This window comes from Oncorhynchus mykiss, chromosome 5 (assembly GCF_057628025.1).
Source record: "Oncorhynchus mykiss isolate SJ-2025 chromosome 5, ASM5762802v1, whole genome shotgun sequence".
NCBI classification, from domain to species: Eukaryota; Metazoa; Chordata; class Actinopteri; order Salmoniformes; family Salmonidae; genus Oncorhynchus; species Oncorhynchus mykiss.
The window spans coordinates 61,774,888-61,790,073 of record NC_143026.1 but is presented as its reverse complement, the minus strand read 5'-3'; the positions used below and the strand labels follow the sequence as shown (position 1 = coordinate 61,790,073).

At 45.1% G+C, this 15,186-nt stretch overlaps 1 long non-coding RNA gene across 1 annotated transcript in view; it reads right to left on the bottom strand.

The window, feature by feature from the left end:
• Nucleotides 1–251: 251 nt before the first annotated feature.
• LOC118964531 (uncharacterized) overlaps nt 252–15,186 on the bottom strand; it is a 44,790-nt gene continuing 29,855 nt past the window's right edge. The window contains exon 3 of the long non-coding RNA XR_005051588.2: nt 252–864. This is a non-coding gene — a long non-coding RNA (uncharacterized LOC118964531). The remainder of the gene's footprint in view (nt 865–15,186) is intronic.

Sequence of the window (15,186 nt, the reverse complement as noted above, 5' to 3'; positions counted from 1 at the left end):
ACATTTGATTAGATTTGATTTTGGATTGATCATGCTACATGTACACAATCAAAACAAATCCTGCATGACAACAAGCCAGGACATGATCTTATCTAACCCTATGGCCTAATGTTTTCCTTTGTAATAGTTAGATATTGTGTGCAATACTGTACAAATTTCAAGAGATAAGAACAGATCAGCCCATAGGGTTCAAGTCCTGCAATGAATGTAACGGCCGTTGTTGGTGGAAGAAGAAGAGGACCAATGCGCAGTGTGGTAAGTGTTCATATCTTTTAATGAAGTAATAGAAGACTGAACAAAAACAATAAACGACCAGTGAACAGTCCCGTAAGGTGAATGACAAAAAACACTAAACAGGAAAATAATCACCCACAACTCAAAGGTGAAACCAGGCTACCTAAGTATGGTTCTCAATCAGATTGACAGCTGCCTCTAACTGAGAACCATATCAGGCCAAACACAGAAATCCCAAATTCTAGAAAAAAGAACATAGACTGCCCACCCCAACTCACGCCCCGACCATACTAAAACAAAGACAAAACAAAGGAACTAAGGTCAGAACGTGACAATGAATTAACACAGAGAGCTGCAACAAGACCTGTACAACAAAATAAGTAATATAATCAAATGGCATATAATGATATATCAAACATCAAATATCAGTGATATAACAAATAAAAGTATGTGTTGGAACACCAATGGGGAAAAACAATAACAATAGGCAAGGATGACATTGTCCAGTACTCACAGCGGCACTCAGGCTGTGGCACAGCTCGTGGGCCAGGGTGACCTTAACATGTTGAGGGGGGAGGTACTGGGTGTAGTTCTGCAGCGTGTGTCTTGAACAAATCCCTCCCCAGCTCCCTAAAATATAAGGGAAAGGTAAGTAGAGCAAAGGTAAGGTATTAAGTCTTGAGACTATAATTTAGGTGAAAGGGCAATTTGCTTGGCATAATGTGTACAGTAGACAACAGCATGCCCTGAACAGTATCAATAGAGCGGGTGAAACCTCAGCTGCAGTGGGTTACTTAACCTCATGAACGTGTTAGGTGTTAGTGCAGGAGTGCTATATACTGTACTGTAACTCTACTTAGACAGTACCAGTCAAAAGTTTGGAAACACCTACTCATTCAAAGGTTTTTCTTTATTTTTTACTATTTTCTACATTGTAGAATAACAGTGAAGACATCACAACTATGAAATAACACATCATGTAGTAAACAATCATGTAGTAAACAAAAAAAAGTGTGAAACAAATCAAAATATATTTTATATTTAAAATTCTTCAAAGTAGCCACCTTTTGCCTTGATGGCAGCTTTGCACACTCTTTGCATTCTCACAACCAGCTTCACCTGGAATGCTTTTCCAACAGTCTGGAAGGAGTTCCCACATATGCTGAGCACTTGTTGGCTGCTTTTCCTTCACTCTGACCATCTCAATTGGGTTGAGGTCGGGTGATTGTCGAGGCCAGGTCATCTGATGAGGCACTCCATCACTCTCATTCTTAGTCAAATAGTCATTACACAGCCTGGTGTGTTGGGTCATTGTCCTGTTGAAAAACAAATGATAGTCCCACAAAGCGCAAATCAGATGGGATGGCGTATTGCTGCAGAATGTTGTGGTAGCCTTGCTGGTTAAGTGTGCCTTGAATTCTAAATAAGTCACTGACAGTGTCACCAGCAAAGCACCCCCACACCATCACACCTCCTCCTCCATGCTTCACGATGGGAACCACACATGCGGAGATCATCTGTTCACCTACTCTGTGTCTCACAACGACACGGTGGTTGGAACCAAACATCTCTAATTTGGACTCATCAGACTAAAGTACAGATTTACATCGGTCTAATGTCCATTGCTTGTGTTTCTTGACCCAAGCAAGTCTCTTCTTCTTATTGGTGTCCTTAAGTAGTGGTTTCTTTGCAGCAATTCGTCCACAAAGGCCTGATTCATGCAGTCTCCTCTGAACAGTTGACGTTGAGATGTGTCTGTTACTTTAACTCTGTGAAGCAGACTGGTACTGTATATTCTACTTGAATAGCCGTATTAAAGCTGTCTGCCTGTAAGGGCGTTCGTCTGTAGGAGGAAGAGAAGCGGACCAAAGCGCAGCGTGGTGGTTATTCATGTTTTAATAAATCACTACACATGAACAAACTAACAAAAACAAGAAATGTGAGAACGCAAAACAGTCCTATCCTGTGACGACAAACACAGTGACAGGAACAATCACCCACAAACACACAGTGAAACCCAGGCTACCTAAGTATGATTCTCAATCAGAGACAACTAATGACACCTGCCTCTGATTGAGAACCATACTAGGCCGAAAACATAGAAATGCCCCAAAACATAGAAAAACAAACATAGACTGCCCACCCAACTCACGCCCTGACCATACTAAATAAATACAAAACAACAGAAATAGAGGTCAGAACGTGACAGTACCCCCCCCCCAAAGGTGCGGACTCCGGCCGCAAAACCTTGACCTATAGGGGAGGGTCTGGGTGGGCGTCTGTCTGCGGTGGCGGCTCTGGCGCGGGACGCGGACCCCACTTCACCATTGTCTTAGTCCGCCTTATTGTCCGCCTCCCTGGCTTACTCACCATGGCCACCCCTCTCAATGACCCCACTGGACAGAGGGGCTGCTCGGGACAGAGGGGCAGCTCGGGACAGAGGTGAAGCAGCTGCTCGGGACAGAGGGACAACTTCTCGGGACAGAGGGGCAGCTGCTCGGGACAGAGGGGCGATAGCAGCTCGGGACAGAGGGGCGATAGCAGCTCGGGACAGAGGGGCGGCAGCAGCTCGGGACAGAGGGGCGGCAGCTGCTCGGGACAGAGGGGCAGCTGCTCGGGACAGAGGGGCGACAGCAGCTTGGGACAGAGGGGCGACAGCTGCTCTGGACAGAGGGGCAGCTGCTCGGGCGGCCCCTGGCTGACTGACGGCACTGGCGGCCCCTGGCTGACTGGCGGCACTGGCGGCCCCTGGCTGACTGGCGGCACTGGCGGCCCCTGGCTGACTGGCGGCCCCTGGCTGACGGGCGGCACTGGCGGCCCCTGGCTGACGGGTGGCACTGGCGGCCCCTTGCTGACGGGCGGCACTGGCGGCCCCTGGCTGACGGGCGGCACTGGCGGCCCCTGGCTGACGGGCGGCACTGGCGGCCCCTGGCTGACGGGCGGCACTGGCGGCTCCTGGCAGACGGGCGGCACTGGCGGCTCCTGGCAGACGGGCGGCACTGGCGGCGCTGGGCAGACGGGCGGCGCTGGGCAGACGGGCGGCGCTGGCGCCGCTGGGCAGACGGGAAGCTCAGCTGGCGCTGGGCAGATGGGAAGCTCAGCTGGCGCTGGGCAGACGGGAAGCTCAGCTGGCGCTGGGCAGACGGGAAGCTCCGGCAACGCTGGAGAAAAGGAAGGCCCTGGTAGCGCCGGAGAGGCGGGAGACTCCGGCAGCGGCGCCGGACAGGCGGGAGGCTCCGGCAGCGGCGCCGGACAGGCGGGAGGCTCCGGCAGCGGCGCCGGACAGGCGGGAGGCTCCGGCAGCGGCGCCGGACAGGCGGGAGGCTCCGGCAGCGGCGCCGGACAGGCGGGAGGCTCCGGCAGCGGCGCCGGACAGGCGGGAGGCTCCGGCAGAGGCGCCGGACAGGCGGGAGGCTCCGGCAGAGGCGCCGGCAGCGGCGCCGGACAGGCGGGAGGCTCCGGCAGCGCTGGAGAGGAGGGAGCCCCTGTAAGGATGGGCCGGAGAGACAGCCTGGTACGGGGGGCTGCCACCGGAGGGCTGGTGCGTGGAGGTGGTGACGGATAGACCGGGCCGTGAAGGCGTACTGGAGATCTTGAGAGCAGGGCTGGCACCAACCGCCCTGGCTGGATCTTCACCCTAGCCCGGCAGATGTGGGGAGCTGGGATGTAGCGCACCGGGCTAAGCACGCGTACTGGGGACACCGTGCGCACAACTGCATAACACGGTGCCTGACCAGCACCACGCCCGCCACAGTTAGCACTGCTAGGAGCACTGTAGTGCTGAGATGGCACAGGACGTGCAAGGCTAGGGAGATGCACAGGAGGCCTGGTGCGTGAGGCTGGCACAGTCTTCACCAGACCCCTCGCACGCACCTCAGGATGAGTATGGAGAGCTGACCCCGGTGCCATTAAATCCCTGACACGCTCCGTCGGGCGAATGTCGTGCCTCATGCACCAAACCAGCAAGTCCCTCATATCACTCTCCTCCAATTTCCCCATTAACTCCTTCACAGTCTCTGCTTCGCTCACCTCCAACACCAGCTCTGGTTCTGAGCTCCTCCTTGGCTCCTCACGATAAACGGGGGGAGTTGGCTCAGGTCTGACTCCTGACTCTGCCACACTCCCCCTGTGCCCCCCCCAAAGAATTTTTTTTGGGTGACTCTCGGGCTTCCATCCGCTCTGCCGTGCTAGTTCCTCATAATGCCGCCTCTCTGCTTTTGCTGCCTCCAGCTCGGCCTTGGGGCGGCAATATTCTCCTGGCTCTGCCCAGGGTCCTTTCCCGTCTAGAATCTCCTCCCAAGTCCATCTCTCCAAGTAGTGCAGCCTCTCCCACTGCTGATTTTGCTGCTGCTGCTGTTGCTCCTCCTGCTGCTGCTTTTGCTGCTGCTGCTGTTGCTCCTGCTGCACCAGTCGCTTCTCCTGCTGCTGCTGTTGCTGCTGCCTCTGTTTACCACGCCGCTTGGTCCTTGGGGTGTGGGTGATTCTGTAAGGGCGTTCGTCTGTAGGAGGAAGAGAAGCGGACCAAAGCGCAGCGTGGTGGTTATTCATGTTTTAATAAATCACTACACATGAACAAACTAACAAAAACAAGAAATGTGAGAACGCAAAACAGTCCTATCCTGTGACGACAAACACAGTGACAGGAACAATCACCCACAAACACACAGTGAAACCCAGGCTACCTAAGTATGATTCTCAATCAGAGACAACTAATGACACCTGCCTCTGATTGAGAACCATACTAGGCCGAAAACATAGAAATGCCCCAAAACATAGAAAAACAAACATAGACTGCCCACCCAACTCACGCCCTGACCATACTAAATAAATACAAAACAACAGAAATAGAGGTCAGAACGTGACACTGCCAGACGTCCACAGGGACTTTTTTCCATCCCACACTATATTGTTTGCATTCTAGGTTGCATAAATGACCACTGTGACCTTGACCCTACCACATCCTTTCAGTAAATACTTTTACAAAACAGGGCAATTTTTTCCCAGAGTTTTATAGCGGTTGTCCCCAGCCCCCTGCATATTAGTGGAGGTGTGGACAGGCCAGCAGGCAGGCTTAAGTCTCACTGTGGCAGATGAAAGCCTCACAGCCAGTTGGATCTGTATCGGTGACCACCTTATATAACGCTCCTGCACTGCAGGCGACCCCACTGCCACCAGTTACAAACAGCTGGCCTTTTTCTCACAGAACACAGTACTGTGACATCATCCCTCAGCTAGGCCCCCACTCGTTTCAGAGAGGCCTGTTTTGTGACAGTATGTGGATCATTGAAAAGCCTTGGTCATGGATCTGACATGGGCTTTAGGAGTAGAGCAGCGTCTTCTCGCCTTGGCTCAACAAAGGATCAGCTCTGCTTCTCGGGGGGCACTGACAGATACTTATTGATTAGATACATGCGGTAAAGAGATCAATGGAATGCAGACCATTGGGGAAAGAACAAGGACGCAGTCATTGGTGACATGCATTTTTTTTTTACAAAGTGGATATATTTGTTAAATCTGTTAAACCCACAATGTGGTTACTAAAATCCGATGTTTTTGCTGTATAATATTTAGAAATAGTCCTTTTTGGAGTTAGAAAAAATGTCAGCTAAATGCTAACTCCCATTTGTATAAGCTGGTAGCATAGACATTTTTTAAAAGTGTAATGCAGTTGTTTGGGGAAGATGACATGAACATGTATTGGGGTTGACATCCATAAACCTTTTATACTCCGCTTTTTACCCCAACATAGTGTGCAATACACATACAAACAATAGCCTAAGTGTAGGCTAATTTTGATGGGAGGAAATGAAGAGATTCTGAGGTTTTGAGTGGAGGGAGTACAGCTATGACCAGAAGTAACTTTTCGCAGCAGTTTAGGAGAGAATTTTAGCTAACCCTAACCCTTTTCCTAACCTTAACATAAGTCTCCTAACCTGCCACGTTAGTTATCCTTAACTGCTGCATACATTCTTTTTACCTGGCAATTCCAATGTTTTGGTCGAGTTCGGTTGATCTCTTTACCACATCTGTGAATACTGTTCGGGAATTCAGGTCATGTGGTCAGGGCATGTGGGGGTGGCATTTAGCCTTTTCTACCTGTCTCAGACAAAGGATATTTGCAACTTATACAAGCAAATAGTGAGGACAGCACGTATTATGGTGTTCTCCAGGAAATAACCGCTACTAGCAATAAACCTCGGCTACCACTGCAGAACCACTATAGTCATCATCATCATCATCAACACCACCACCAACAACAACAACAATGAAGGACAATGTCTCATTTGACTACTGAATAAACTTAGCTAACAATAAACAAGAACAAGAACAAGGAACTTCCCTCACACACATTTCCTCCCCTACCCCCAAGTCTGTCCCTTTTCCTGTATTTCAGTCCCATGCCTGATGTGTATGCTTTGGGTAGCAGGGCCTGTCCAGCACATGCAAGTGCTACCTATGTCTTTTATATAACCACTCTGCTGGGTTGGGGAGTAATGGACTACATGTAATCCGTTATATGTAAGAGATTACAAAAAAACTGTAACTGTAATCTTTAACAAGCAAAAAATAATGCAATCAGATTACAGATACTGTAAAAACTAGATGATTACTTCGAGGATTACATTTAATTCAGAAAGGATGTTTGCGGAAAAAAATCTTTACACTTCAAATCAGCATTGAAAAAAGGCACAAGTTTACGTTTGTTCCACCTGAGTGAGTCTGACCACAAGTCAGAGACCACTATGATGACACACCAAATGTGCTTGATGGATCGCGGGAAAAGGGTAGGAATAGGCTTTTGTAGGCTCCAGTCCAAGCTATGTCTTCCAATGGTGCGACTGCAGTCGGCATTCGAAGATTATCCAACTTGAATAAACACTTGGAAGGACGGATGACAGCAGTGGTGTACTCTACGGCATAACGGATATCACTTATTATTGATATCTTGGGCTCCCAAGTGGCGCAGTAGTCTAAGGCACTGCATCTCAGTGCAATTAACATCACTACAAACCCTGGACCAATTCCAGGCAGTATCACAACCAGCCCTGATAGGGTGACACAATTGGCCCAGTGTTGTTAGGGTTTGGCCGGGGTAGGCCGTCATTGTAAATAAGATTTTATTCTTAACTGATTTACCTAGTTAAATTAAGGTTAAATAAAAAATATAATCTACATAGCACATAGAATCAAGCTGCTGCTCTATCATTTAGATATCTGCGCCTTACGGATTGGGGTTGTTGTGGATGGCTGTTCACAAATCTAAATGTGTATTTGAACCCAATAATAGTTGAATTCAAGAAGTTTAAGCTGCCTATCAATCATTGCTTTTGAAACCAATGGACAGCCAGTGAAAAATGCGCTCTTGCAACAGCTGCGTAGTGCAGATCCCAGCCTATGGAATAAAAGTGGGGCTTTTATCGCTCAATCTAATTCATGCTGATAAAACATTTTAAACTCCATAGGCCTAATGGACACATGCTCAAAAATACACACTTTAGATAGACTTAAAAGGGGCAGTAGCTGTATCCATTTGTAGTCTGTAGTAGCTGCATCCATTTTTTGACTTATAAAATATATAAACACTATCATTCAAAAGTTTGGGGTCATTTAGAAATGTCCTTGTTTTTGAAAGAAAAACTATTTTTTTTGTCTTTTCAATGAATGCCTTTTCACTGTTGACGTTGAGACTGGTGTTTTGCGGGTACTATTTAACAAGAATGGAATGGTCTAACATATCAAAGCATTGGCCAAGTCAAAAAAATAGAAGCACAACATTGCTTAGAATCAAGGACAATGGTGTCATAATATAGAACCTTTAAGGTTGCAGTGACACATCCATAACCTGAGCGGAAACCAGATTGCATACCAGAGAGAATACTATAGATGTCAAGAAAACCAGTCAGTTGATTAAGTTTTTCCAACACTTTTGATAAACAGGGCAAAATCGAAATTGGCTTAAACAGTTAGGATCAGCTTGATCTCCCCTTTCAATAAAGGACGAACTGTGGCTGCCTTCACGAACTGTGTCTTAACCATCTGACCCAGATGTTTTTTTGGGGTCAAGTTTCAGGAGCTCATTTAGCACCTTGACTCAGTGACCGCCTGCAGGGAGAAACTTTGTATCATTGCAGGGGAAAAAAGAGGGAGGAGCATCGGGGATAGTCGCATTTGAAGGGGTGAGAGATGAGGAAATGTTGGACAGGCAAGGAGGCATGGCAGATTCAAATAGGAATCCTGACTTAATGAAGTGGGGATTAAAGAGCTCAGCCATGTGCTCCTTGTCAGTAACAACCACATCATCAATATTAAGGGACATGGCCAGCTGTGAGGAGGAGGGTTTATTCTCCAGGTCTTTAACCATTTTCCTTGGGATTAAACCCACAGAGAGAGAACTGCTCTTTAAAGTAACTAACTTTGGCCTTCCGGATAGCCTGAGTGCACTTATTTAAATTTGCCTGAACGAGTATGCGTGTGCCGAGCAATTTGCCAAATGGAATTCTTGAGGTGGAGTAACTCTGCCAGATCATGGTCGAACCAGGGGCTGAACCTGTTTTATGACCAGCTATGTAAACTTTAACATTGATTTATCCTGAAATAGAAGTGGTTCAATTGGTAACATACATTTTTGTCTTCTTCTAATGCCTCTTAAGGGGAAAGTCATCTAAAAGTAACAGAATGTAATCAGATTACGTTACTGAGTTTGGTTAATCCAAAAGTTACATTACTGATTACAATTTTGGACAGGTAACTAGTAATTGTAACGGATTACATTTAGAAAGTAACCTACCTTACCCAGCTACTCTGTTACACCATTACATTTACTTTGATATTTAAGTACATACAGTATATTTAAAACCAAACACTTTCTGACTTTTACTCAAGTAGTATTTTACTGGGTGACTTTCACGTTTACTTGAGTCATTTTATATTAAGGTATCTTTGCTTTTACTCAAGTAGTAATTTTACTCAAGTATGACAATTGGGTACTTTTTTCACCACTTGCACTGGAGGACAGTGAAGGTTGAGCTGCAAAAACAAGGGTGCCCTATTTCCCCTGCCTGCCCAACCCAAAGTAGGGGGGAGTTTCCCCTAATTGCTGATATAGGTATGATTTCATCAAGGCTATGTTAGGTTAACTATGATAATCTGATCCTAGATCTGTGGGTTAGGGCAACCTTTAATTTGAGCATCTAATCCATGCTGCTTTGTGGATGAGGCTGTTTTTACTGTTCATCCCAATGGTACTCAGCATCCAGGATTTACACAAGTCCTAGAGATTGCCATGCCTTTCAGGCTGATCAAAAAAGCAATTAAGAATCACCATCAAAAGGAGTCCCTGCTTGAGAACACATAGCCAACCCAGGCATGCTTCGCTTGGGGAATTCACAACATGGGCCCGGCTGCATGCCAACACGAACATCTCCAGGCTAATCAAGAATGCCGTGCGCATCCTCACTGAATGGACCCAAAGGGGCTATTCAGAGGGCTGGATTTCCTAGAAAGAGCATGGCTTTGGCACCAGTGTTGTGATCTTAGGTTGTGGTTTGGCCAACTGCAATCAGCTCTGTTTATATCATGTCCTCCTCCCCCTTTCCGCCTTAGAAAGAGCCCTGATGAATGCCTCCTATTATTAGTCTCCTAGACTCACCACAAACACACAGCCCCCACACACTTCTCTCTCTCTCACTCTCTCTCTCTCTCTCTCTCTCTCTCTCTCTCTCTCTCTTCCTTTCTATCTCGCTATCTCTCACTTTCTCTCTCTCAATTCAATTTAAGGAGCATGGGAAACATATGTTTACATGTTTACATTGCCAAAGCAAGTGAAATAGATAATAAACAATAAAAAGAATAAAGACATTTCAAATGTTGTATTGTGTCTATATACAGTGTTGTAATGATGTGCAAATAGTTAAAGTACAAAATGGAAAATAAATAAACATAAATATAAGTTGTATTTACGTTGGTGTTTGTTCTTCATTGGTTGCCCTTTTCTTGTGGCAACAGGTCACAAATCTTGCGGCTGTGATTGTATACTGTGGTTTTTCACCCAATACATATGGGAGTTTATCAAAATTGGATTTGTTTTCGAATTCTTTGTGGGTCTGTGTAATCTGAGAGAAATTTGTGTCTCTAATATGGTCATACATTTGGCATGAGGTTAGGAAGTGCAGCTCAGTTTCCATCTCATTTTGTGAGCAGTGAGCACATAGTCTGTCCTCTCTTGAGAGCCAGGTCTGCCTTTGGCAGGCTTTCTCAAAAGCAAGGCTATGCTCACTGTGCATAGTCAAATATTTCCTTAATTTTTGGTCAGTCACAGTGGTCAGGTATTCTACTACTGTTTACTCTTTGTTTAGGGCCAAATTGCATTCTAGGTCACTCAGTATTTTTGTAAATTATTTTCTATGTTTTCTCATGATTTGGTTGGGTCTAATTGTGTTGCTGTCCTATGGCTCTGTGGGGTCTGTTTGTGTTTGTTAACAGAGCCCCAGGACCAGCTTCATTAGGGGGCTCTTCTCCAGGTTAATTTCTCTGTAGGTGATGGCTTTGTTATGGTTAAGGTTTGGGAGGTTTGGGAACCGCTTCCATTTAGGTGGTTGTAGAATGTAACTTTTCTGGCTTTTGATAATTAACATGCATTATTTGGTGTTTCACATTGTACACTGAGGATATTTTTGCAAGAATTCTGCATGCGGAGTCTGTGTTAGTGTTTGTCTGGTGTTGGTGTTTGTCCCATTTTGTGAATTCTTAGTTGGTGAGCGGACCACAGACCTCACAACCATAAAGGGCAATGGGTTCTACAACTGATTCAAATATTTTAGCCATGTCCTAATTGGTATGTCGAATTTTATGTTCCTTTTGATTGCATAAAAGGCCCTTCTTTGCGTGTCTCTCAGATCGTTCACAGCTTTGTGGAAGTTACCTGTGGCGCCGATGTTTAGGCAGAGGTACAAATGAAATCAGAAGTTTACATACACTTAGGTTGGAGTCTTTAAAACTCTTTTTTCAACCACTCTACAAATTTCTTGTTAACAAACTATAGTTTCAGCAAGTCGGTTAGGACATCTACTTTGTGCATGACACAAGTAATTTTTCCAACAATTGTTTACATACAAATTATTTCACTTATCATTCACTGCGTCACAATTCCAGTGGGTCAGAAGTTTACATACACTAAGTTGACTGTGCCTTTAAACAGTTTGGACAATTCCAGAAAATTATGTTATGGCTTTAGAAGCTTCTGATAGGCTAATTGACATAATTTGAAGGTGTACCTGTGGATGTATTTCAAGGCCTACCTTCATACTCAGTGCCTCTTTCCTTGACATCATGGGGAAATCAAAAGAAATCAGTCAAGACCTCAGAAAAAAAATTGTAGACCCCCACAAGTCTGGTTCATCCTTGGGAGCAATTTCCAAACGCCTGAACGCCATGTTCATCTGTACAAACAATAGTACCCAAGTATAAACACCATGGGACCACGCAGCCGTCATACCGCTCAGGAAGGAGACGCATTCTGTCTCCTAGAGATGAACGTATTTTGGTGTGAAAAGTGCAAATCAATTCCAGAACAACTGCAAAGGACCTTGTGAAGATACTGGAGGAAACAGGTACAAAAGTATCTATATCTACCGTAAAACGAGTTCTATATCGACATAACCTGAAAGTCCGCACATGGGGACAAAGATCGTACTTTTTGGAGAAATGTCCTCTGGTCTGATGAAACAAAAATTGAACTGTTTGCTCTTAATGACCATCGTTGTGTTTGGAGGAAAAAGGGGGAGGCTTGCAAGCCGAAGAACACCATCCCAACTGTGAAACACGGGGGTAGCAGCATCGGGTTGTGGGGGTGTTTTGCTGCAGGAGGGACTGGTGCGCTCCACAAAATAGATGGCATCATGAGGTAGGAAAATTATGTGGATATATTGAAGCAACATCTCAAGACATCAGTCAGGAAGTTAAATCATGTTCGGAAATGGGTCTTCCAAATGGACAGTGACACCAAGCATACTTCCAAAGTGGTGGCAAAATGGCTTAAGAACAGCAAGTGAAGGTATTGGAGTGGCCATCACACGCCCTAACCTCAATCCTATAGAAACTTTGTGGGCAGAACTGCATTTTTACTGGGATTAAATGTCAAGAATTGTGAAAAACTGAGTTTAAATGTATTTGGCTAAGGTGTATGTAAACTTCCAACTTCAACTCAATGTATAGTTTCTTGTGTGCTCAAGGGCAACGGTGTCCAGACGGAATTTGTATTCATGGTCCTGGCAACTGGACCTTTTTTGGAACACCATTATTTTTGTCTTACTGATATTTACTGTCAGGGCCCAGGTCTGACAGAATCTGTGCAGAAGATCTAGGTGCTGCTGTAGGCCCTCCTTGGTTGAGGACAGAAGTACCATATCTCAGAAAATAGTAGACATTTGACTTCAGATTCTATGTGCTGCAGACTGTTCTAGTGCCCTCGCCAATTTGTTGATATATACGTTGAAGAGGGTGGGGCTTAAGCTGCATCCCTGTCTCACCCCCTGACCCTGTGGAAAGAAATGTGTGTTTTTTTGGCAATTCTAACCACACACTTGTTGTTTGTGTACATGGTCAAATTTGTATCCACTTTTGTGGATTTGGGTGATCAGTCCTTGGTTCCAAATACTGGGGAAAAGATGCCAGAGCTGAGGATGATAAAAAGTTTAAGTATAGCCAATTGGAACTTGTGGTCTGTATATTTTATCATTTAATTTAGAATAACATCAACCCCAAATACCTATTTGGGTTGGAGGGTTTGTATTTTGTCCAGTAGTTCATTCAATGTAATTGAAGAATCCAGTGTGTTCTGGTAGTCTTTAGTAGTTGATTCTACGATTTGTATTTGATCATGTACAGTGCCTTGCGAAAGTATGCGGCCCCCTTGAACTTTGCGACCTTTTGCCACATTTCAGGCTTCAAACATAAAGATATAAAACTGTATTTTTTTGTGAAGAATCAACAACAAGTGGGACACAATCATGAAGTGGAACGACATTTATTGGATATTTCAAACTTTTTTAACAAATCAAAAACGGAAGAATTGGGCGTGCAAAATTATTCAGCCCCTTTATTTTCAGTGCAGCAAACTCTCTCCAGAAGTTCAGTGAGGATCTCTGAATGATCCAATGTTGACCTAAATGACTAATGATGATAAATACAATCCACCTGTGTGTAATCAAATCTCCGTATAAATGCACCTGCACTGTGATAGTCTCAGAGGTCCGTTAAAAGCGCAGAGAGCATCATGAAGAATAAGGAACACACCAGGCAGGTCCGAGATACTGCTGTGAAGAAGTTTAAAGCCGGATTTGGATACAAAAAGATTTCCCAAGCTTTAAACATCCCAAGGAGCACTGTGCAAGCGATAATATTGAAATGGAAGGAGTATCAGACCACTGCAAATCTACCAAGACCTGGCCGTCCCTCTAAACTTTCAGCTCATACAAGGAGAAGACTGATCAGAGATGCAGCCAAGAGGCCCATGATCACTCTGGATGAACTGCAGAGATCTACAGCTGAGGTGGGAGACTCTGTCCATAGGACAACAATCAGTCGTATATTGCACAAATCTGGCCTTTATGGAAGAGTGGCAAGAAGAAAGCCATTTCTTAAAGATATCCATAAAAAGTGTTGTTTAAAGTTTGCCACAAGCCACCTGGGAGACACACCAAACATGTGGAAGAAGGTGCTCTGGTCAGATGAAACCAAAATTGAACTTTTTGGCAACAATGCAAAACGTTATGTTTGGCGTAAAAGCAACACAGCTCATCACTCTGAACACACCATCCCCACTGTCAAACATGGTGGTGGCAGCATCATGGTTTGGGCCTGCTTTTCTTCAGCAGGGACAGGGAAGATGGATAAAATTGATGGGAAGATGGATGGAGCCAAATACAGGACCATTCTGGAAGAAAACCTGATGGAGTCTGCAAAAGACCTGAGACTGGGACGGAGATTTGTCTTCCAACAAGACAATGATCCAAAACATAAAGCAAAATCTACAATGGAATGGTTCAAAAATAAACATATCCAGGTGTTAGAATGGCCAAGTCAAAGTCCAGACCTGAATCCAATCGAGAATCTGTGGAAAGAACTGAAAACTGCTGTTCACAAATGCTCTCCATCCAACCTCACTGAGCTCGAGCTGTTTTGCAAGGAGGAATGGGAAAACATTTCAGTCTCTCGATGTGCAAAACTGATAGAGACATACCCCAAGCAACTTACAGCTGTAATCGCAGCAAAAGGTGGTGCTACAAAGTATTAACTTAAGGGGGCTGAATAATTTTGCACGCCCAATTTTTCCGTTTTTGATTTGTTAAAAAAGTTTGAAATATCCAATAAATGTCGTTCCACTTCATGATTGTGTCCCACTTGTTGTTGATTCTTCACAAAAAACTACAGTTTTATATCTTTATGTTTGAAGCCTGAAATGTGGCAAAAGGTCGCAAAGTTCAAGGGGGCCGAATACTTTCGCAAGGCACTGTACACTACCGTTCAAAAGTTTGTGGCCACTTAGAAATGTCCTCGTTTTTGAAAGAAAAGCAAATTTTTTGTCCATTAAAATAACATAAAATTGATCAGAAATACATTGTAGACATGGTTAATGTTGTAAATGACTATTGTAGCTGGAAACGGCAGATTTTTTGGTAGAATATCTACATATGCGTACAGAGGCCCATTATCAGCAGCCATCACTCCTGTGTTCTGGCCTTCTAGGTAGAGTTACAAAGGAAAAGCCATATCTCAGACTTGTCAATAAAAAGAAAACCTTAAGATGGGCGAAAGAACACAGATGCTGGACAGAGGAACTCTGCCTAGAAGGCCAGCATCCCAGAGTCGCCTCTTCACTGTTGATGTCGAGACTGGTGTTTTGCGGGTACTATTTAATGAAGCTGCCAGTTGAGGACTTGTGAGGCATCTGTT